The sequence below is a fragment of the Rhamphochromis longiceps genome, linkage group LG15 (genome assembly GCF_057381845.1).
Source record: "Rhamphochromis longiceps isolate RC_006_pf linkage group LG15, R_longiceps_female_GT1.1, whole genome shotgun sequence".
NCBI lineage: Eukaryota > Metazoa > Chordata > Actinopteri > Cichliformes > Cichlidae > Rhamphochromis > Rhamphochromis longiceps.
The window spans coordinates 11528291-11554575 of NC_140571.1; the positions used below are offsets into that span (position 1 = coordinate 11528291).

Consider the following 26285-nt stretch of genomic DNA (forward strand, 5'->3'; position numbering starts at 1 on the left):
GGCGGTATCACCTGAGGCAAAAAACAGCAAAGCCCTCCGGGAACATGGGTTCAAAGTGTACCGGCATCCTCTGCACTGTCGAAACATCCAACCATCCATCATCATATCACACTTGCACTGTACAGACAGGTGATGGATGTGTGCATGAATGTGTGCGTGTACTTTCCAGGGACAATAAAGTGGTCGGGTAAATGTTTGTAAAAAAGTAAACTGAACATTGGTGTGTGTGTGTTTATGCGTGCAATGTCTTCGCTGTCTATGAAAGACATAGATGGTTTTATCCTATTAAGGCTTTAACACACTTTTTAGTCCTTCAAGGTCTTTAACTGTCTCCCACCTCCAGCATTAAAATGCCAGCAACACAGGCAAACAATTACATTCATCCAAGGTTACGTGTCTGCTGTCATTACAACTAGAAAGACACTTTCAAACCAGTCTCTCTTTCCAAGACGATGGCAAAAACAATTGGTATTCTCTTATTTATACATTGTGTATCCTGACAAAGGCGACATCACAGGCATAATACTTCTCTCATCAGCTCTTGGTTTCTGCAGCTGAATAATTTGTTGTTTTTATTCAGCCGTTCCCAGCATGAGGCTTTGAGATAAAGAAGAGTGGTTCGAGATGAGCTGGCAGAAGACAAGGCCCATCATGTTCAACCCACAACAATGACACATCAAAGAAAAGGCGCCGGCCCACAAAACTCCAGCTGTCAGACTGTATCTGTGCTGATCTATGACCCGAGTCAGGCTGCGGCACTTTCAGCTGCGAGCACTAGCTTCGTGCGCAAAGAAGAGAGCTCTACTGTAACGTGTATAAACACATACACATATTTTAATGGCAGCATACCCATTTGATAGCTGGCTCTACCACTGTCAACACATCTTGCCTCTGAAAAAGTTTTCATCTGACTCCCAGTGGAAAATGTCTTAAAATAGCTTCAGCATAGTTCTCGATTTGATTAGAGTTAAACAAAAGGACCCTGAACATAAAACAGGACTATATTAAAAACTGAAATCATGCAGTGCGTTGAAGACAAACCAAAAATGTCAGAATGACAAGACAAGCTGTCAGTCTTGCAGAAATAAACAAGTGGGTGGTTTGTCTTCCTTCTTCAACACTGAAAAACAAAAAAACCCAAACATCTTTGTCCACATACAACACTTTTATTACACCAGTAACATTACTATACTGGCAAAAAAAAAAAAAAAAAAAAAAAAAAAAAAAAAGAGGCAAAAATCCGTAATGATAACATGTTTGACAAGCTATGGACCAGCTGTCTGTCTATCACTTTTCTGCTGGCCAAGAATGTTGGACATGTGACAGACAGCCTGGCAGCTCTATGTTCCTCCAAGCCTTTTCTGAATTGCAACTGCCTGGAATTGGTTCAGTCATAAAGTTAACACCGTGATCAATGAGCTGTCTTATGGGAACGCTTGTTACCCATCGGCCTCGTCGGAGAAGTAACATTTCATCACGTATCAAAGCAGTTTATAATCAGATCACACCCTGAGGTAATATCATCAAACATGGAGGTGATATTAAGAATACAAACTGTAATTAAACTTCCTGACACATTCATCAAGCTGTGAATAGGATGAACTCAGTGGTCAGAGGAATGAGTCTTCTTAAAGTGCCTGCTGGAACAAGCTTAGAGGCCTGCTGTTAACTCCAAAAACAGACTCGAGAACCAGAGTCCTTTTAGGTCAACTTTCTGGCCAATTGCACAGCCAATCAAAAAGCAGGGATTGCTAAATGGAGAGTAGAAGTTAACACAATCAACTCAAACTTCTCAGAGGCGTAACACTCATTGACCTTTTCTACACATTGTTTTCAAAAAGAGAGCATTTTCCACTAGAAATGGCTACCTAGCTACCTCACCTGATACAATATTTAAAATTGGGAAACACACATATGTAAAGGCCTAAATGGATCACTTTCAGATGACAGGGACAAAACAACAAATATGACTCTGCTCTTGGAGTTGTTACAAAGAAAGACGACTATTCCAATGAGAGTCCAAAGCCCAAGACTGCAATTCAGGGTGCTGCTTGGAAATAAAAGCCTCAAAGGATCGTAGAATTTTTCTTCTTTATAACACAAGTGCTTTCTTAAATTTTGTATTCCTATTATGTTTTCTTCTACTGTAAGTTTTTAGTTTAAGCTTTTGGACTGAAAAAATAAAAATAAAAAACAATGTTGCAGTCTTGGATTAAAAATGTGCAACATTAAAATACCATCCAGAGCTTTTCACGTATTTGAGAAAACCCCAACTTGTAAGGTAAATGTTCTTTATTGTCCCTAAATGGCACGACATGCGAATTACCCCACAGGAAAGAAATTGGTGCATGCGGGCTCATTATTGTTCTGTTGTTGCTTTGAGGATTGCAATTCAGCGCAACATGAAAGGAACACAGATGAAGCCAATCATTAAAACTATTTGGCCTAGTCTGGAATCATGAGTGCGGATTACAGTCATGCAATCCTTCTCCATCAGGAGACCAATAATACATCAGTGTCTGATTTAAGTGAAAAGTGTGAATCTTTGCAAATAAACTGCAACTATTCTCAAGGAAAAAACAAAACAGATTCAGCTTAGTAAGTACTTGGCAAATATTTGGAAAATGTGTGCCTGCTTGTGCAAGTGAGCTTGGCTATACCTGTGGTTTGTGAGTCACCTTAGTACTGGAGGTCTACATTCTTTAATGTGCGTGTCTATGTCTGGCTTTTCAAACCACAGACCGAGCACACCACTATCAGAGACACCAAGACCCATTTAAAGCCATGACAAAGATAACAACTGTCAAGTGAATTGTCACACCTGACGTATAGACCATCACCAGTTAAGGATCATGTGACAGAAATCCTCTCAGTGGAAAATATTCCATCGGGACAAAACCGAACCCTGACCAGAAAGTCGTCACTCACGACAATAATCAGATGTTAGCCCCGGTCCAGTTTCGATGTGTCCTCTTGACCTTGCAGATGTGACTTTGTTTCATGAACAATAGCTATGCCTCAGAAATAACAGAGTGTAAAATATATCACAATTACTGCTACTCAGCCCTTCCCTGGTTTCTCCATAATTCATCTGAAATAGTAAAAAGAATTGCCACATTGTTAACAACATTTACAACAGCTGCACACATTGTTAGGATCGACGTTGAACTTTGAAGTCATTATAATGTTTTTTTCTTTATTCTTGCTATGACAATTCCTCAGAATAGTGTAATGGAAACAAAACAGTCGAGCAGCTCCTTTCTCAGCCACGGAGTTACAGCTGTGTACACTAGATGTCACTTTAACCAGTCACCATGTCTCCCAGTTTGTTAGCGAGCAAAAGACTTACAATGCTTAAGAAGTGTATTAGATCATTTCCCAGAAAACAATAAAAGAAATATATTAGAAAAGTACAGTAATTCTTTAAAACTAAAAATGAATTCATATTTTTATAGCCAAATTAACCATCAACCACTAGAAACTTTTTTTTGTTCATAATGCAAGTAAATAACTAATCTGGTCTCTTAATAAAAAAAAATGTTTTATACTATTTTTGATTAAAGACCTTGCACAAACAACCACTAGACAAATTATTTTGGTAATTAGCAGTACTACGAATTCAGGGCAGCTGTGGCATAAACATTAGATTAGATGGTGGCTAATACATTGATTAGGCACTAATATATTAATAATATTAATACATAACTCTCTAAAGAGTTGATTCTGTTCATCTGGACGTAGCGTTTTGTGGGAGAAACTCTTCGTCACTCATCCAAGTGACTTCTTCAGTCTCAGCTGACTGCAGGTTTCCCCAATCTTATAAACAGTACATTTGCATAATGACTGAAACCATACATAAATACAAATATATACACAAATATATACATAAACACACATACACACCATTAAATCATGGAATTCGGGATTCTTAAGACCAACAAATGCTTCAGTCTAAAATACCTTTCTCTTAGTTTCTCTATTAGTTTTGGAAATAAGGAGTGCAATTTGGGAGAAAGTTCTTTTTTCCTCTCAGCACACAACAAAGACCCCCCCCCCCCAAAAAAAAAAAAAAAAAAACCCAAACATGCAGGCCTGTGAAAGTTTTTGTTCTATGTCTCTGCATATTGTCATAATGAAACTCTGATTGAACTGTAATTAGTTAACAATGTAAGAAGCATGTTCTGGCTGACCCACTTAAAATGTCGAGCAGAGAGGAAAAAAATGTATAAGATTAATTTACACTGTAAACTTCTGAGCATAGCGGCCATATACTTACAATCTCAAGTTGTGGCGCTGATGATGAATATTTCATCACCATTCCTTTTACACATTTTCACAGTTCAAAGCTCTGATCATTGGGACACATACTGATGACTACAAAGTTCTATCTAAAGAGGAAAGGCTACATGTTAACGCCATACCAAAAGGGAATAACTGATTACAAAGAATGACAAATTACAATTTTTAAAACTTGGCTGCATGTTGCAGTGCAAGAATGAAATAATTGGCTAAACTATTTAAATATAATACAATATTTAAAATGAAAATGACAATATGACATTTTCTTGCACTTATAATATGAATTCATTTTGAATTGGACACCAGGGGAAAAAAAAAAAAATTCAGGAACTTTCTCCATGATGCACCAAATTGTTTTATTGGGCAACAAGTCTATACAGCAGGAAGACCAGTTTGGCATCATTACTTTTGTTATAGCATAATGGTGTTGCAATAGCAGTAATCGGTGCATTGCATGCTTTAGATTTGGCAATTGCTTCATCTTACTGAGATAGGAAAGGCCTTCTCTGATATAAAATAAATACAACAACAACAACAAATCAGATCACACCCTGAGGTCATATCATCAAACATGGAGGTGATGTAATATTACAGGCCACCCCTATACTTTTAAAACTTTTTACTGAATGTGTAAACAACATTCCTATTTGAGAGAGAAACTAAAACAGCCATTCATCCATCATTCTGCTTATCGAATTGAGGGTAGCCTATCCCAGCTACCATAGTGTTGGAGGCAGGGTACATCCTGGACAGGTCACCATTCTGTCACAAGGCTCACACAGAGACATTCACATCCTTTGGATTGTGGGAGGAAGCCGGAGTACCCAAAGAGAACCCGGGGGAGAACAAGGAAACTCCACACAGAAAGGCCCCAGCCAGCTGGTGGATAAGAATCCTTGGACTGTCTTGCGGTTAAGCAAGAAACAGTGCTAACCATCACTGCACTTTGTTGGCCACCCAAACCTTTGACTTAAATATAAACTAGTGAGTGGAAACAATTTACAGTTTCTATGAAAGTAAATTAATAAGGAACGTGTTGGTACAGTTTGCAACTGGAACCTCAGTTGCTGGTTAGTAATGTTAAGGAAAGTATTCTGCTCTGATATTAAGCAATGTTTCTCAAGTGTTAATTACTTGCTTCCCTGTCATAAACACAATCCCACCAAAACAATATCATTAAAACATGTGGTTTCTCTTATATTAAACGATGAATCATATCAAAGGAAATAATACTGTTGGAACAAGATGAGTGTTTTTCTTTTTCTTTGATCCAAAACTGGATTGAGACCAAAGAGTCACATTCCAGAGGCATTTTAAGGATTAATCATGCATTCCTTGCTACATCCAGCCTTCCATTCCCAGGAGTGCCACTCACTTCATTAAAGTCCTGAAGGAGTTTTCCATGGAAAATTATTTCGGCTGTGCAGTAATTACAGTGAGGCATAATAAGCATAAAGATACAATTTTTTTAAAGTGGATATGCAAGGTGTTTGTCAAAAAGGACTCAATTTTATGGTTATCTAAACAGTAACACAGTGCATGCGTTTAAACTATTTAAGCACAAGTAGCATCTAACCTTACACAGCTTTACCCTAGACCCACCCAGAGTTTATAATAATCTGTGCAGAAAGATCACAGCGTTTGATTCCACTATAAACATAACTCAAAACAGCAATATCGAATACTGAGAACATTATAATAATTGTCAGCAAATAAAATTACATCTTCAGGCCAGCTGAACTGAAAGGAATCCAAAATGGGACCATAATTTAACTCAACTTCACAGTTTAATACACGGCGGCAAAGGACACAAACCACAGTGTGTAAACTGCTGGTTGTGAGGTTGAAAGAGGTGAAAAAGAAGGCGGGTTAGATCTTTTCATCAGCATGGTGCCATCCGCTGGGAGTCCCGCAAGGTGCAAGAGAAACGTCTTGACTGGGAGCCCTGCTAACCCCGAGTCCCACTGTGCTCCACAGGCTAACAGTGCTCAACCATCCAAGGCTAGCCAGAGAGATAATAGATGGCAATGGTTGACAGCTCTCTAAGGAGCCCCCCTCCCTATTTGAGAGAGACAATAAAGGGAAGCTGGAGGAACGGAGGGGTATATATAATCTGCAGTTTCTTTTTTTTTTGAAGCACTGAGTTTGGGAGGAGAGTATATTAATGCAATAAGTGCATTTGAAGCTTTAATTCAGTATATGTAAATAGTCACAGGCTACAACAGGAACTCCTATTAACACATTTTCCTGGGAGTATCAACTGCAGGCCATTTATGAAATCTATTGTTTCAGGATGGTGAATATTTTACGTAGTTTTTCCTGTCACCATTTCAACTTATTGTCATCTTTTTTTAAGCCCCCCAAAATCCAGTGATTATTTCAAATCATTAGATATTTACTTTCTCATCCTATTCTGACCTTTTCTGAGCAGGTTTTATTTTGAGAGAATCAGAACGTTGTTTTGCTAGGACTGAAGTTATAGATTACTTAAGCCTTCTGTGTGTTTTCTCATACAACTCCAGCAATCTTATTTACATCCAACAGATTACCGAAAGTAATTGTTAGGTTGATGGAGATGCTCCCTCAAAAAAAAAAAAAAAAAAAAAAAAAAGTAAAATACAGTAAGAACTAACTGATGCACTTCCATGTAACGACAGTGGGATTAATAACATTTCCAAAGCCTACAAGTTTGTAAGCTTCTATTTGTAGCATCACCTTACAAGGATTATCCCTTGGCTCTTCGACTGAAGTGATTTTCAAATGTCTGTTTTTCCACGCAGCAGGCACATTTGATCAACAGCTCGACTAGATTTGGCTCAGCAATGGCCTTAGCAACTAGAAAGAGTATATTGGAGCGGCTTTAGCCAATTTCACTCACAGTTCCAATCTGTAACACACAATACAAAGCTGAAACTTGTTTTGTAAGAAGAACCCAGTGCAGGTGGCCATCTGTCATTATGCATACACTCCAGGTGACATTACCATCTGCTGCTCTTTAATTTCTCACCAGAGTCGCCTTTAAATATGTAGATGAAGTGGACTAGACAGTTAACAGTGGAAATATAGGAAAACGACAACAACTGCCAATCGTTAAAAGACGCGCGCACGCACGCACACACGCACACACACACACACACACACACACACACACGTGTATTTATATCCTTGTGGGGACATGTCATTGACATAATGGTTTCCCTAGCTAATTACCCTAACCTTAACCATAACCCAATTGTAACCCTGAAACTAAAACCACATTTTGAGTCTCAAAAATGCCTTCAAACTCGTGGGGACTGGGATTTTGTCCCCCACAAGAGCTGTCGGTCCCCACAAGTATAGTTTGGTCCCCACAAAGATCTTAATACCCATCCACACACACACACACACTTAATGTTTTGTTTCTTTTGGGTATACAGTGGGTGCCAAAGAGGTCAGGAACAAGACGGCCTGCCTGCCGCTATAGAATTCTACCATTCTTGTCCACAAATCTTCTTCCACTCCCTGGGGCCACTGCAGCCATGTTCCACTCCCAGACAACATGCCAGTGACAGAGAAAATAAATAAACAGGCAAATAAATAAATAAACCTTTCCATTTTATGACGCTCCCTCGCTTTTGCCCTCCAGCTCTTTCAACAGACATCTGTGCTCCTGTAACAATGTGCCAGTGTCACTGAAGTAACCGAGATACAAGGACAAGGTCGACCTCGGTAAAAAAAAAGAAAAAAAAAAGAAAAAAAAAAGGAGTTTTGTAAAGGTCGGGCTAGAGAAAAGCGATATCCAGAAGATGCTGCTTTAATAGCAGCTTGTTTTGGGTTTTTGTTTTTTTAAACATATGCACATAATACAAGCCTGAATTCATTCTTTCACACAGTAAAGCAATAGCAACATCAAATCTGGGCAGCAGCAAAGCATAATCACAATTACCAAGACCTCATGAATAATAAGCAGGTTAAAAACCACAGAGACTCTGTGCAAGCAACGGATGACTGCTAAACTCATTAAAATCATAATGCGTGCATTCACATTCCCAGAGGACTTACAGTACAATACTGAAAATAAAGTTGGATTTGAGGTATGAAAGCATTTTGGAGGAGGGCACGTACACATGTCCCCTATATTCTTTAATTTAACACAGTAGGAGACTCACTTAGATTAAAAAAATAATTTTCAAAAAGAAGACAGAGAGAGAGAGAGTGAGAGAGAGCATGCTGCTCTGAGCATGCTCACAGGGGGAGAGCGAGATAAAAGGTCCATCTCTCCAGACCACTTTTGTATCTGGGAGGCAGATTTTGTCCTAGTTGTCTTCAGTGGTGAGAAGAGAAGCAGCGGGGGGAGGAGTGAAGACAAGGGGAATGGGAGGCCAGCGTTGGCTGGTAACGTCAGTGCCCTGGTTTTACTGGCATCTGCTGTTCAGCACACAAATGCAGTATCACGCGGAGTGGCAGTAATTGGTGCTCAGAGAAGCCACGTGAGGCCAATCAAGGAGCCGTTCAAGTACCTGTTTGCGTATTTGTTTGAGGGCGTCTGTATCTGCATCCGTCTGAAGAATTACACTTGCAGGGGAAGCTTCTTTGATTTTGGTATCTGGCCTTTTTTTCTCCACTGGGTGGGGGGGCCGGGTGGGGGGATTCCATGCATTCTTGACCTTATACCCAAGTGTTTCTAAGATTACTGTGGCAGTGGCATACATGAGCTCATTTTAGTCAGTGTTCATATCTGCAAGCATCTCCCCCTGACAACACTTTGAGATGTGCCCTCAGCTCTGTCATTGGAGATGGTTGGACCTCATCTTGTTCAGTTTAAGCATCAGCTGCCGCTCACAACTGGTCACCCTGTGCTGTTGCACCTGGATCTCCAGTTTCGATAGTAGCTTTCTTCCTTCATTTGCTATTGTTATAGCACTGAGCAACCAGGTGCTTCTTGGATGTTGATCTTCTGCTTCTGAGGCCTTAAAACACTAGTCCTCACTGGTTTACACTGTAAAAATTCCTAAATAATATTTTTGCAATAAATATGCTGAAATAGGCATAGCTGTAAAAATGTTCCTCAAGTTTCCCTATCAATATTTTTTGCCGAGAACACAAAACATGATATATAATAAAAGATAAATAAATAAATACTGATAAACGATATTTGAGTTTGTGTAAAAAAAAATGAAAGGCATAAATCAGGCACATGTCTCCTGGACTACGCGCATGTTGAAGTAAACCTTTTTGATTGTCCTCTCTCATCTCGGTTGTACCACACCAAAAAAAAAAAAACAAAAAAAAAAAAAAAAAAAAAAACACACACACACACACACACACACACACACACACACACACACACACACACACACACACACACACACGCGCACAACCTCAATCCCCAATTAACTTCCTTCTCAAATAAACACCCAAGGAAATATGAGCGATTGCCGCGACACTGACAAACGCTTCCATCGATTTCTAACACGACTTTATATTTCAGTTAACACTACAATCAATCGTTGCCGTCTGCTCTCCGCAAGTATTAATTGTGCCGAGGGGTGAAAATTACCAGATGTGTGCGCGGAGTTCATGCTGGAAGGCTGGAGTGTGACTTATTGACCAGTTCATCCTTTTCCAACTGCTGCCATTTTAGATTTCAGTGTAATTACAGCCTCACTGGGCAATCTGTGCCATCGACCGCCTCCTCCAAACAAACAACTCCCTACAGGCTGGGATTGCCGGTGTTAGTTGCCACAAGCAGAATAATGGGGGCATGAAACACGCTTGTACTGTGGAAGGCTGTAGAGAAAGATGTCTGTATCTGCACAAACAAACAAAATTAATGTGCGCGCCTCCATTCTAAGCAACAGGGGACATACATTCTTTAACAACTATACCGAGCACTGATAGCAGGTCTGCTGTATATTAGAATTTGATAAGTGGGGGCTTAAACACTTGCTTTTATGGCTTGACACTGAAGTTTGACTTGTGTGTCGCAGAACTCATCAGGCCAAATTCAAACAAATGTATGTAGAAAGTACTACTAAATACTGTTTACATATAAGCTGAAGCTTACAATTATATTAAAGTTTAACAACTGCACTATAACACACACAGACAAACAAGGTGAAAACAATACCAGCCATGCTGCAGCAGCTGGTAATAATGGTGCCACGGCATATAATATTACCTAAAACTGTGATTTTCTTTTGACTCATCTATTCCAGTCAGGTCTACCATTTCCTCTTTCTTTTTCAGAAATCCACAGAGCATTTCTTCAACTTCTATGCTGTCTCTTCCCTTCTCAGAGGAAATGAACATCATATACCTTGGCAGAGTGAGGCTGACAGGGAATAGTACGGAGCTATCTTAATGAGCTGAGCTCAGGGCTGTTTTGGCTTCTCTCCCTGTCAGCATGTACAGGGGAAGAAAACAGACATGACAGCACTCCAAATGTTTGATATAGCCATGACATCTAACATACAGCATATGGCCGCGGGTCTTTTGAAAACACCCAGAATACAAGTATTACACCTACATCTTCCTGGTTCTCGTTATGGCATTTGGATCTGATCAAATGGCCTATAAACAAGAATATATACACTTACAGGCATGTTCTTAATCTAAGAGTATGACTGACTGTAACATCATTGCTGGTATTGCTGTTACTTTTTGACCCTTCATGTCTGTATTTCACAAAATCTTTTGCAACCATAAAATAGACAAAAAAATAAAGTAGAAATTAGAAACTGCTAATAAGTTAGATGGGCCCGCTCCTTTTCAGGCTGGAAGATATGGCATTCATGTTTCCCACCAAAAAAGATAATATTTCCCACTTTAACACACTTGGGCTCAGAAGTGTTCCCGTGTCGAAATTCCCATGACATAATCATGCTTGTTTTTAAATGCAGTGTCGTCTAAAGGGCCAAAAGATCACGGTCATCCAATACTGATCTTGTACCAGTTTCTCCAGTACCCTGGCATCTTTTGATAGGATCGTGTACTGTAGATAGAGCCAAACACTTTTTTAAGGTTAAGAAAACATTCAGAAATTGTCCCGTAATTTGGAAACTTTTATTTTTGCAGATGGGTCAACCTGCCCAATCTTGCTTCTGAGAAACTCAGCTTTTTTAAGATGTTCTTTTTATACCCGATTACAATACCAGCCTGTTACGAATAACCCAAACACTTGCTTCTTCAGCCTTTTGTTGCCTCTGTCCCAATGAAATTCAAAGACAGCTAATATTTTTAATTAAAGAATAAAATCTTAGTTTAAACATTTGATATGGGTTTGTGAGATTTACAAATCACTGCAATCATTTTTTTAATTGACATTCTGTTTTACATTTTGTCCCCATTTGTACGAATTGAGGTTGTAGTTTTAAACATGAATCCAGGCAGAGAACTCAGTGGCATCATCACAAGATAGTCTCTTGTTAATTCTACAATCCAAACGTGTCCCCTCCATTGTAACCCATTGTTGTAAAATACAGAGATTTGGCAAGACTTCCCAAAGCCTTTCATTGTGCTCACCAGTGAGAACACTCACATTATTGGGCGCTGTGATAACTGCTTATGCAAGCACATTGTGGCAGGCAGAGGGATAGGGTTTTCTATAAAAGAAAAAAAACTTTTAGACAGAGCTGAAGGGATCGATTTTAGTGAAACAAATAAAATAAATAAAAAAAATGTCTTGGCTTGCTTTGTTGCATTTCTCTAAGACAAACGATCACTATCTGTAGCCTTTGCTGGAAAAATTGGATTTCCACACCTCGAGTAAATTGATTCTCTCTGTGTTACAAATAGTTTTAAGAGAGACAGCAAAGTCCTGCAGAGAACCACATAATAGTATGGTTGCCTGTTCATTGGAGGAATGCCTATGTCTGTCTGGACCACGATGATGATGTCACTGGTGAGACTTTACCCAGAGTGCTGTTTGCACATCTGGGACATGTTAATGTGGTGAAAATGAGGGATTTTAGGACTTCATACTTCATCACTGAGCTTCATCTTATATCCTAATCCTGCAATCATGGACACAGTTCTGGACATCTAGTCTACAGTTATCATTGTATCAATAACTTTTTGATATTTTAATGAGACAGATGAACAATTAAATCAGGACTGATACAAATCGATCAAATGAATTTGAAACACATTGACTGATGTCTCCCTACCTTATGCACAGCCACATATTCTGAAAACGGGCTGTTTTATGACAACCATTAACCAGACAAGGCAGCGAGGGGCAGCGGGGATCTGAGAGATGGAGATCTCTGACTGGGACAGGCATGACTTCAAAGCAGCCAGGATCAATGATGCCATTTGCCCATCGATCCCCTCTACCTCTCAAGAGAGAATGATCCATCAATAAGGCTCAGCTATGGGCTGGAGAGGGATTAGGTACTCAGCTTTAATCTAAGTCCTTTTACTATATTTGAGCAAAATCCCCTTTGTAATCAGATGTATAGTATTCATTTAGGTATTAGAATAAATTCCTGCACTGCTTCAGATTTACAGATAACATGCAAACACAATAAAGGGCGTGGAATGGAATGGAATTCCAAAATAAAAATTGCACAATTGAATCTATTCTACAAATAAGCCTACATTTAATAATAAAATTGTTCTCGTCTCTCCTTCAAAATGACGTTTAATCAGTGCACTCTGTGTTGCTTTAACTCAATTTATAGTTTATAACGAAGATGCTGTTTGTCTTGGCAAACAGGGGTTGGGCATCCAAGCCAGTAAAAGGTCACATCTACACATACAAGCCTGCCCAGCATATATTTTTCCCTCTGCTGCAAACATAAAAATCCACACCACCCTCTACTTACCTTGGCTGACCTCGGTGTATGAAAATCACTGATTGCCTCCCCTTTTTCACTTAGATTTCTTTCTGGCTTTCCAGCAGAGCCATACATGGATTATGTAACAAAAATTAAAGTCAGACGTAGCAGTAAGGAGCTCAAGTACAAGCTACTTTTTTGTTAAATGTGGTAAGACTTTGTGATATTGATTCCTTTATCTCACTAGGAAGCACTTCCAGTTGGCAATCTGTATCAGTAAGCAAAGCTTCCCTTGGACATGACTGAACTCTAATGACCTCGGGATGTATGTCAGATTTCTCGACACTGTGGGAAGCGGCAATGCTTTTAGACAAAGAGAGTGCGCAAACAACAGGCTCGAAAACAGTGTATTATAGTGAAGCCCTGTAACTTATTATAAACAACCACCTAACCTTGAACTTCTCTGGAGAAATAAACAAACTTCTATTTTGGGTCATAATCACAGGTCTATTAGTCATCCGTCAGTGAATTATGGGAGGAAGAAACCACACAGAGATGGTATGTGGCTCGGGTATTAGTGGTTAAGGGGACTCTTAATAGCAGCTATCAGGGCTGGGCTGGATGGCAGCCTGCTGTCTCTGCCTGTCCTATTGATCAGACTTGGGATCTGTGATTGCCAGAAATAGTAGTTGATTCCAGAAGTTATTAGCAATGCCGGCGTCCTGTGAATCAGGAGAGAAACACCCCCTATCTTTAGTGTGGAGGACAAAGTAGGAGGAAATTTAAAAAATAAAATAAAAATGACCATGACACAGTTGCAGACAACAATAAAAAATGAAGCATTTTAATGTTAGTACTCAGTCAATATATGGCTATGGTAGCTTTCAGTCTGTATATGTTAAAAGCAAGGCTGTAAAGTCATTTTCAGGCTTTAATCCATCTGCACAAAACACTAGCATATATAGTAATGGTAAATGGTAAATGGCCTGTATTTATACAGCGCTTTACTAGTCCCTAAGGACCCCAAAGCGCTTTACATATCCAGTCATCCACCCATTCACGCACACATTCACACACTAGTATGCACAGTGCATATAATACAAGCACATTTTCCCAAGTCAAAAGTGTTGCGAGTAAAATTATCTCTAAAGTCTTTGAATGTGAACGCAGTCAGCACGGAGATAAATAAATACAAAGAGCAATGGAGTAGCACAACACCTACTTAGAGCTGAGAAATGAATTCACAGACTTGTAAACCTACTAAAGCCCCACAGAGATTTACCAGTTTACACCAACTAAAAAGAAGCATTAAATATAGCAAAAACATCATTACTTTGTCCAGCACGTTAATATAAAACATATTAAATGTAGCAGTAAACCCTTAGACATCTAGGATCAAGCCAGAAATAGCATTAAAAAAAAAAGACGATCCCACTCTGAACGAGGTACTAATAATGACTACCATTTCTTCTCAGGAAATTTAGTGGTGCTCTTGAGGCCATTTTGCAGACAACCGCATCTCTCTCTTCTTTCACTCTAGTTGGCAAAATGAGTCCCACATAAAATCTGTTTCAGGGCCCAGTGCCTCTTGTAGGCTTTCATTTCTTTATGGGTTTTCCAGCTGCCAGCCACCGATAACAAAAGCCATTGGCTCCTGAAGAGCACTCTTCACTGCCACAACCAATGGCTGTCATCCACCGCGTCATCTAATTACCATAACAAAAGATGCTTATCTGCAAGATTTTCAACACAGCACAAATACCTCTTTCTCTGTCATCCTCTTCATCTAAAGAAGGCCTCTACGTCCTCCCTATTTTAATACTTACATTCCGGCACCACTGTACCCCATTTGATCGTGACAGTTTTGGCAGTTTGGACAGGTGTAAGATATGCAAATGCTTTTGTGGCTGCTGTGCTGGTTTCACTTAAGTCACATCAAATATTCGTTTTCTTTAGATATTCGTCCGCTGTGGATAATCACGTTCTTTTTTTCCCCCTTTATAGTGCTAAATGACAAGAGTCCCAAACTTTATTACATGGTTGCTTGTGCATGAATTGTAGCCCTCGTTCTTTGTTACTAACCGGACTGGTATGATGGACTGCACGGCAAAGACTTAATTAGTCACGTTTGACAGCTTTACCAATCAGATAGTGAATCTATTAGCAGCAGGTTTGTGCGTGAAAAGGAAATACTAATCTAGCCTCACGGCCACTGCAAAGCTTTGATAAGGATACCAAAGCCATGGTTTGGGAAACACTGAACAAAAAACCCCAAAACAGCTACTTCAAATGTGCTGTAGTTTTTTTGGTCTTCCAGTCCCATTCCCCAGTTTAAGTGAAAGCTACCTGGGACTAAAATGATTGGCTGGAGTCCTGACATGGGCCAATAGATGTGGGCCCGTGCATCACATGCAAATAAAAACACAAAGATGCACCTGTGCCTTTGCAATTATGCAAAACCTCAAAAGACTAAAGGGCAGACTGACGATTTATGTGCAATACTGCAAACCTCGAATCACAGATGACACCCTTAAGGAGACACTACAGGTCAACGGGGGAAAAAAGAAACATGTAAATGAGGCATTATGTGACTAAATATGGGCAGAAATGTGAACATTAGACGCCATCTTCAAAATTCTGGTATCATTATGGCAGGATTATTCTGAGGGGGTGGGGATTTTGGAAACTAGAAAAATAACCAAGTTTGTCATGTTTCTTGTTTTTTCATGTTTTTTTGGATTTAGTTATCTATTATGTGTAAAAGTATGATAGAATATCAACACATAGGATGACAAATCTTCTGTATGTTACGCTTTAGGCCATCCAACACGCCCCAATATTACTAGTTCGGGGAAAAAAAAAAAAAGAGGAACCATGAGAACTGTTTGGAATCAATCTACACATTTAAGTTTATTTTACTTTAATCGCTTTGGAAAACACTATCTAACACGATTAAGGTGGTGGTTAGGGTTAGAGATAAAGTTATGGTTGGGGTTAGGATTAAGGTTGGGTTTAGGGCTGTAATACACGGCTGGAACGTGTATTACCACTGGGAGCGTCAATCTATTGGATTCCATCCACAACCCAGTGTGTATCATAGGAACACGGAGGGTTACCTTTCACGTTCATGAGGGACAAATTGTCTGTATATTACGTGGTCGGAATGAGAACGGGCTCAGAACATACACGGGAATAAAATTACAAAAGTTGGTAGATGTGAGATTTCTGGCTTAGCGTATGAGAAAAGAAAATTTAGGAAAAAAAACCAAAGAAATTTTCTTTCCACAATTTAAAAAAATAAAAACACATCACCATGAAAAACACCTCAACGAGTTATTATTTTAAAATAATTATGTTTCATTTTTCCTTAAATGCTATGTTTTAATATGCAAATCAAGTATTATCTCATTAAACATGCTGTAATTTGTACAAATGCCAGTGCACGAATGCAAGATCAGACTGACCAACCTGTGCACTGCCTGGATTGATTACAAGAAGGCCTATGACTCAATGCCCCACAGCTGGATACTGGAATGCCTAGAATTGTACAAGATCAATGGGACCCTAAGAGCCTTCATCAGGAACTCAATGGGGATGTGGCGTACAACACTAGAGGCCAACTCCAAGCCCATAGCACAAGTCACCATCAAGTGCGGGATCTACCAAGGAGATGCTCTGTCCCCACTGCTGTTCTGCATAGGCCTGAACCCCCTCAGTGAGATCATTAACAAGACTGGCTACGGATACCGACTACGGAACGGAGCAGTTGTCAGCCACCTCCTGTACATGGATGACATCAAGCTGTATGCCAAGAGTGAACGAGACATCGATTCACTGATCCACACTACCAGGCTATACAGCAATGACATTGGAATGTCGTTCGGACTGGAGAAGTGTAGTCGGATGGTATCAAAGAGAGGGAAGGTAGTCAGAACTGAGGGGATTGAACTACCAGAAGGCAACATTGCAGACATAGAGGACAGTTACAAGTACCTGGGGATCCCGCAGGCAAATGGGAACCATGAAGAGGCCGCTAGAAAGGCTGCAACCACCAAGTACCTGCAGAGGGTCAGGCAAGTCCTGAGGAGTCAGCTGAATGGTAAGAACAAGATCCGGGCCATCAACACGTACGCCCTGCCCGTGATCAGGTACCCTGCTGGGGTAATAGGCTGGCCAAAGGAGGAGATAGAAGCCACTGACATAAAGACAAGAAAGCTCCTTACCATGCATGGAGGGTTTCACCCCAAGTCCAGCACCCTGAGGCTGTACGCTAAGCGGAAGGAAGGGGGCCGGGGACTGGTGAGTGTCAGCACCACAGTCCAGGATGAGACAAGGAACATCCAAGAATACATTGGGAAGATGGCCCCAACTGACCGAGTGCTCAGTGAATACCTCAGGCAGCAGAAACCCAAGAAAGAGGAGGGAGACGAGGAACCATCATGGAAGGACAGGCCCCTGCACGGTATGTACCACCGGCAGATAGAGGAGGTGGCTGATATCCAGAAATCCTACCAGTGGCTGGACAAAGCTGGACTGAAAGACAGCACAGAGGCACTAATCATGGCAGCACAAGAACAAGCTCTGAGTACAAGATCCATAGAGGCTGGGGTCTATCACACCAGGCAAGACCCCAGGTGCAGGCTGTGTAAAGATGCCCCAGAGACAATCCAGCACATAACAGCAGGGTGCAAGATGCTAGCAGGCAAGGCATACATGGAACGCCATAACCAAGTGGCCGGCATAGTGTACAGGAACATCTGTGCCGAGTATAACCTAGAAGTCCCGAGGTCAAAATGGGAGATGCCCCCAAGGGTGGTGGAGAATGACCGAGCTAAGATCCTGTGGGACTTCCAGATACAGACGGACAAAATGGTGGTGGCTAACCAACCGGACATAGTGGTGGTAGACAAACAGAAGAAGACGGCCGTAGTGATCGATGTAGCGGTTCCGAATGACAGCAATATCAGGAAGAAGGAACACGAGAAGCTGGAGAAATACCAAGGGCTCAGAGAAGAGCTCGAGAGGATGTGGAGGGTGAAGGTAACGGTGGTCCCCGTGGTAATCGGAGCACTAGGTGCGGTGACTCCCAAGCTAGGCGAGTGGCTCCAGCAGATCCCGGGAATAACATCGGAGATCTCTGTCCAGAAGAGCGCAGTCCTGGGAACAGCTAAGATACTGCGCAGGACCCTCAAGCTCCCAGGCCTCTGGTAGAGGACCCGAGCTTGAAGGATAAACCGCCCGCAGGGGCGTGCTGGGTGTTTTTTTATATAGCTTGCAGGAGCTTGCAGGAGTGCTCACAGACATATTCAATCTGTCCTTAGCCCACGCTGTGGTACCGGCCTGCTTCAAATCCACCTCCATCGTCCCGATACCCAAAAACTCCAACCCATCTTGCCTCAATGATTACCGCCCAGTAGCACTCACCCCCATCATCACTAAGTGCTTAGAGCGACTGGTCCTAGCACACTTCAAATCCTGTCTCCCCCCCACCCTGGACCCCCACCAATTCGCATACCGCCGGAACAGGAGCACAGAGGATGCAGTCTCCATCGCAATGCACTCTGTCCTCTCACACCTGGACAACAACAACACCTACGCCAGAATGCTGTTTATAGACTTCAGTTCAGCGTTCAATACAATCCACCCCTCACAACTCATCAGGAAACTGACAGACCTGGGCATCAGTTCCCTCATCTGCAAATGGTTACTGGACTTCCTGACCAACCGCCCCCAACATGTCCGGCTGGATAACCGCTGCTCATCTACCATCACAATGAACACCGGTGTACCACAAGGCTGTGTGATGAGCCCTTTCCTCTACTCCCTCTTCACCCACGACTGCAGACCTGCTGATGGTTCCAACACCATCATTAAGTTTGCAGATGACACCACGGTGATTGGCCTCATCAGTGACAACGATGAGGCCGCCTACAGGGAGGAGGTGGATCGTCTGGCTGAGTGGTGCGACAGAAACAACCTGCTGCTTAACACCGAGAAGACCAAGGAGCTCATCGTGGACTACAGGAGGAATGCTGACCCACATCCACCCATCCACATTAAGGGGACGGCTGTAGAGCGTGTGAGCAGCTTCAAGTTCCTGGGAGTCCACATCTCCGAGGATCTCACCTGGACGACCAACTGCTCCAAGCTGGTCAAGAAGGCTCACCAGCGCCTCTTCTTCTTGAGGACTCTGAGGAAGAACCACCTGTCCTCAGACATCCTGGTGAACTTCTATCGCTGCACCATCGAGAGCATCCTGACCAACTGTATAACAGTCTGGTACGGGAACTGCTCTGCCTCGGACCGGAAGGCGTTGCAGAGGGTCGTGAAAACTGCCCAGCGCATCGCCGGAGCACCACTTCCTGCCATAAAAGACATCTACAGGAAGCGGTGTCTGAAAAGGGCTGGGAAAATCATCAAAGACCCCAGTCACCCATCACATGGACTCTTCACCCTCCTGCCCTCTGGGAGGCGCCACAGGAGCCTCCGGACTAAGACCACCAGGTACCGGAACAGCTTCTTCCCCACAGCTGTCAGACTCCTGAACTCTGCCTCCTGACATCTGACCCACGTTAAACTCATGGACTGAACATACACACACCCACAATGGACAACTGTACCCTCAAACACAATAATAACATGGACTGAACCACCACTCACAACCACTAGCACTTTATATAGCCTCTGTAGAAACTATCTACACCCTCACTTATCTTAACTGCACTACTGTATAGCTCTGTGTAAATAATCATTCTGTACATTCAATAATCTTTAATCCTACAACTGTTTACAACTTGCATAGTTCCCATTTCTGTATAGCTGTATATCCCAGATTCTGTAAAGTTATTTATTTCATATTCTGTATAGTTTTTCATATTTATATCCTGTTCATAGCTTGTACTCACTACAGCCTGTACATACTTATAGTTATAGAATATTCACAACATACTTCATACCGTGTACATTATAACATACCATAATAGACCCATTTCTGTAATATACTCACATATCTATATTATTGCTAATATATATTGTAATATATCTATATCACTAAAGCACTTCTGGATGGATGCAAACTGCATTTCGTTGCCCTGTACCTGTGCAATGACAATAAAGTTGAATTCTATTTATATTTATATATATATATATATATATATATATATATATATATATATATATATATATATATATATAGAGAACGCATATTATAGAACCAATATCTCAGTGCCTCGCCTTACTAAAAAGCCAAAACAAGATCATTGCTACTGGATGAGGGGTGTATGATTGAAAATGGACAATGCAGTGAACACTGGTGCAGCTTCCTGCCATAGATAATGTCATCACAACACAGTCCTGGTGGAAGGTTGGCTTAAGAGGCTTAGTGAACTGTCATGTCAGCTACAAGCCATTTGAACACGATACATTCACTGTGGCATGCATTCCTCACTGCCACGCTTAGAGATTCCGGGGCTTTATTGTCAAACATGTGGCTTTGTGTGCTCTTTGAATCCTGATGAGGTTTTTCTCACCGCAGTTTTCGCAGACTACACTCTCATTCATGAAGCACTTTCGTTCCTGGCGAATAAGGCCCCACAATGGATCGTGTGACATAATGCAGTAACGTGTGAGGACTTTGAGTTAAGAAACATAAACACAGATTAACAGTTCCTATTTCTAAAAAGCATTTTTAACTTTAAAGATGCCATATACAGTTAATTGATTGCTAATGGGGTAAGACTGTGACCGGAGAGGTTTTACAGAGAAACTCGATACATTCCCCCTGACACTGAGTGCAGCAGAGTTATTTCATTTGAAATTTGAAATCACTTAGTGACTCAGCAAGAGCTAATTTGGGACACATGGCCTCTCAGTAGTGTGTTTTTGTTCTGGACGCCTAACTAACCAAATTCTAATCCACTCAGAGTATGTTTGCAAAAAACGTTGGGGCAGAAACATGTTTACCACTGCGTTGCCTCTATTAACAGCACTTTGTAAGCACTGAGGAGCTGGGAGACCAGATGCTGTAGGTTGAAAAGCAAAGATTTCAGGATTTTCTTCTTGACCTCACATTTCAACTGGTCAACACCTTGAGATCCCTACATTTTGAGATCCAAGTTCTCATTTGATTTATTTTATTTAATTTCAGCACATTCAGCATCAATGTGGCCTTAACAAATGTGAAAAGTACCCATGTCCTCAGGGATGGTGGGTTTTGAACTGTACTGACAAAATGCTGAGGCACACATAGACCCTTTTTTTTTTTTTTAAGCTAAGAAGATATAGTATGCATCTAAATCTCTTATAAAACAATTTTAAGTTTTTAGTTTTGATTCGTGGTGTTTACATGTTCTCCCCGTGTCTGCGTGGGTTCCCTCCGGGTACTCCGGCTTCCTCCCACCGTCCAAAGACATGCAGTTTGTGGGGATAGGTTAATTGAATAATCCAAATTGCCACTAGGTGTGAATGTGCGAGTGAATGTGAGTGCGAATGGTTGTCTGTCCTTGTGCGTTAGCCCTGCGACAGACTGGCGACCTGTCCAGGGTGTACCCCGCCTCTCGCCCTATGACAGCTGGGATTGGCTCCAGCGCCCCTCGCGACCCTGAAAAGGGTAAGCGGTAGCGAATGGATGGATGGAAGTTTTGATTCGTAAGATATCTTGGACAGTTCTCCAGTTTACCTCAAGACATCTTAACTCGTTACCCCTTGAAAGTCGACTAGAAGTAATCCTTGAAGCTCTGTCATACTTTAGGCCTGCTTCTAAATCAAAATGATTGGTTGTTTTTCAGAAGTTAGAGAGGTTGCCTATGAAGCTACCTTAGGAAAACTCCAGAATATATTCTAATGGCCAAACCACATCTTTTATATATGTGTCAAAGCTCGTGATTAAGGGTAGAGGGGAGGGTTATCAGAGGTCTTCTTTAAGTGGGAAAGAATTAAAAAGGTAGAAAACGGCAGGAAAAGGTTGCACAGATCTGGATGTTTTGGGGCAGGATAGAGTTTTGCCTTGCAGTTGTTGCTGCAATGAACTGTGTTAACTGACAATGGCTGTCTACATGGAGTGATTACTAGTACTAAATGGAGTCTGTATATGATGAGGGTGATGAAATCCACAAATGTGTTGCAGTTTTATCCTCAGAACTCTTATTCTTAATTTGTTGAACCATCTGTCGATCCACTCTTAACAGGGTGGTTATCCCCTCCCTTGTCACTTTTTGTCTTAAAAGGCTTTTGATTATCCTGTCCTGATGATTATGTGCTGCTACCATCAAAGTCAAAATGAGCACATAAAGCATTCAACATGTTGTCTATGTCCCATTTTTAATGAGATGTGATTTAAATCACTTGCAAATAATTGCTTTCTGTTGTTATTTACATTTTACACAGCGTGCAATCCTTTTTGAAAATGATACGATGGAGTAGAGTATGTGCTCTTATGCCAAATAAGATTACTGACAAGTGATTAACAATCATAGTTTGCTAGAGGCACATGTCAGAAGAAAATGAGTTGCTGTGTGCGAGTATTTACGGCTCAAGCTTTGGAAAGTTGTAACAGATTATTATATTTGAAAAGATCTGAGGTTAACATTAAGGGACCTGTGCAAAGGTTCTGCAATTTAAACATCCAGACTATTTTTGATTTATTTGAAGTAATTTTGGCAGCCAAAAAAAAAAAAAAAAAAAAAAAAAAAAAAAGAGTAACTCAAACGCTGAGATATGACAGATACCCAAAATTTAACCTAAACCTAAGATTGTATATAAAAAATGTTTTAAAAAGGAGCGGTTCATTTTCAAATCATGAGAAATGGGCTTCTTTTAATCGATGTAGATGATTAAAATATGTAAATCGCGCCGTGTGAAGGTTAACTGTTTTTCTGAATGTCTTGATATTTGCGACACCTGTGCAACGGGAGATGGAATCAATTAAAAAAGGTCAATTACTAAAATGAAACGATACTCCCCCTGCGCTCAAACTGAAATCCCGATGCTGTGCTACTGAATTAGCTGCATTCACAGTGTGCAAAACCATATCACATCCACTGCAGTTATTATCCTGACCTTCATTAGAAAACATTTAATATGCTGCAGATTACAACCTCAAAACAACCTGGAGGTGATTACTTTTATTGGATAATTGAGGAAAGAAGATTCTGCCAGGGAAATAGTAGTTATAATATTTAACAATAAAGTGATTCTAAATGTTGTGCTGGCAACTGGAGGTCTAAACTTTCAAGAAACCAGGAAATGAACAAGAAATAAATATACTAAACTACAAGACAAATAATGCTGCTCATTTCTCAGCATTAAGCAACAAATAATTGTTTCCACAGTTCCACACCGTCATCGATCAAAAATGCATCGGAGCTTTAAAACATTGATGTGTATGTGCTGCGTGGTGGCTGCAGGGCCACGCGCCTGTAGAGATGTGTCCACAATGCTCTACTTCCACATTTATAGGATCCGTGTGTTTTTCTTGTTGCCCTTTGCTTATCTGCACAGCAACGTTTCTTGAGGTAAAGCTAATCAATTGTGTGTCTGTTCGCGTTACGCTGCGAACTGAGGGTGATCCGGAGAACAGCTTAAAGCAAAAGCACGGCTTTTAAGGTGAGCAGCTGTTCATTCAGCGTGTCTGAATACCGGGAGGAATGGGCTCGTGTCCTGAGCTGAGAAATGACTCTGTGTTCAAAATGATTCTGCACTTACCACCCCACAGCCCCGTGGACCCCTCGCGGCAAAACTCATCCACTTACCTGCAAGAGAGGAGAGACAAGAAAATCAATGACTACGCACTCAATTATGTCACATGATACCAAGGAAATGCTCCTTTTGATTGCTCCAGGGGAGAAAACAAAAAACAAAAAACACACCATATTGTCACAATATACTGCATGTGGTAGCTTATTGATATTTACACTTGTTACTTAATAACTAAAACTGTAAAAGCCAATACAAAACATGTTCCTTAGCATAGGACAAGGTGCACTCAAGCTAAGGATGAGACTACTCCCATTTATTATTTGCTAATAAAATGGCTTTGCCTTTATTATACCATAAAGGACAAGGACCCTTTTATAACCTTGAGTCTGCTCTTTCAATCGTGATACCATACAGCAAGATATGAATGCCTATTTGTCAAATATAGAGTGACGGAAATCCAATGTAAACACTAGGAAACAAATGGCATGGAACAAAGCTATTGTAAATTACCTTGAGAATAGCTAGATTCATCATGTTACATTTCTTACTATCTGCCTGTCCTACTATTACGCACTGTTAGTACTTATTGTACTGATCAAATCTCTGCACACCATCACAGGCAGGTCCAAGACTGCAAGTGATATATTTTTGCACATATCTGACAGCAGGGCAGCTATCAGCACTGATATCTGATGCTTTTAAGCATTAGCAGAAATCCTGCGATGAAGCATCTGAACTTTCAATCATTTTTCTTTTATAATGATGAAAGAATAGCCAATCAATAGCCAGCCAAGATTGATCCACGTGGCACCAGGAGGAGACTACCAGTAAAAAAGTGGTCCATTTTGACCACCTTAGTCCTTGTGCCTGTGCTGCCAGTTGATAGAATTTTATTTTTAGAAACATGTGACTATGGCAGGGGCGAGCTATAAATATGACTCGTTTTGAGAGATTACATTCAGTGCTGTGCCAATTTAGTTTTAGAGATAATGTGCAGATTTTTCTTCCAATGTGACAGTTGGTTGATTTCAGTTGACCAAGATTTCCTAGAAAAAACCCACTCCCCCCCGTCTTCATGACAACAAGATGCAGAACAAGATCCATAAATGTGGAAGAATTGACACCAACAATTCCAGGACAAAAGGCAACCACAGTAATGATCCGCTAACACAGGCAAGGGGCTAAAAACAAGACACAGCTGATATATATTTAATGGGAACACAAGTTGAACAATAGAGGGAGAGCTGGATGTTTTGTTTTACACATTTCATATTAAAGCAAAGTTGGCAAAAAAAAAAAAGTGTCATTTAATTAAGAAAAGCTTCATGCCATTTTTCTTCTTCAAACATGTCTGACCCTAATTGCCGTTAGTGCATTAATAAGCCACATGGTCTCCAGAGTTCAGCATTCTATTAAACTAAAAAGTGAGGGGTGCTTAGTAAACATATTAAACGTACATTAACACTGGGACTGAGACAGATGGGTGTGAGAGTAAACCGTGATTAACAGTTTTTAAACGCATGTGTGCACGCACGCGTGTGCATCGCTGCCCAGCAGGGAGAAGTGTTGAGCCTCAAAACCCAGCATGTGGCCTTCGGTGAGTGACTTATCTCTGCATAGCTGATCAATAATTAACCATGGGACACGCTCTAATGAGGATGATACTGCACCGTTAGTAAGATAACACCTCAGCGCGAGGTACTGGACCACTACGATTTATTTAGATCCTCTCGTCACCCTATTAGTAATTGTCAGTTGGTTGATTAGCATATTTCACTATATTGACTTGCTGAGTTGAACAACTGTCACTCTGTGTCTGCCATTATCCTTTTTGCACTTAAGAGCAAAGGAATTTCTGCATTCGAGCCTTTTTTGTGTTTGATATGCTTTCTTGCTTGATGCAACCAGCTGTAACAGTTCTAGCAGCCCTCCGCTTTAGCACATCAATACATCTTCTGATGCTGTATGACACATGTGGTAAGGACCATTTCTGAGACCATCCATTAGAGGGAGGATGGGCCCTTTCCCATCCCCGATACTCGTCTCTGCCGCCTCCCCCCACCAAGCACGTCGAGCAGACGGGTTTTAATAGGGCCCATTAATCAGCGGAGTCATCCACAAAAGGCCAGACTGTAATTCAGCATCTTTGGCAATAAGAAAGTGCTACCATGCATCATCACATCTGAACATGGACATGACTGGACAGCTCAGGACACCCTGGAACAATAAAGTTTTATATAAAATTTGGTGTATTTTGGGTCTCTTACGATATTGTCCAAGTCAGACAAGCCTAGCAGTGAGAAGTAATTAATACTTGGTGCGGTGGTGATGTTAACAATGGCTAGCATGAGGCAGGTGCTGATAACTGCTTGAGACTACTCTGTGTCTTTCAGTAGCAGTTCTTAGACGAGCACAGAGAAAGTTCACTTCTCTATAAATACAGTGACATTATGGAGTAGTGTTTGTAGCAGGAGTGAGACCCCTAACACAGAAATACGAAGCAAATACACATACGCAAACCCAAACAGTTCA

General features: G+C 41.0%; 1 protein-coding gene across 3 annotated transcripts in view; it reads right to left on the minus strand.

The window, feature by feature from the left end:
• sash1a (SAM and SH3 domain containing 1a) overlaps positions 1-26285 on the minus strand; it is a 174480-nt gene that overhangs the window by 100676 nt on the left and 47519 nt on the right. The gene's annotated exons all lie outside the window — the stretch shown is intronic.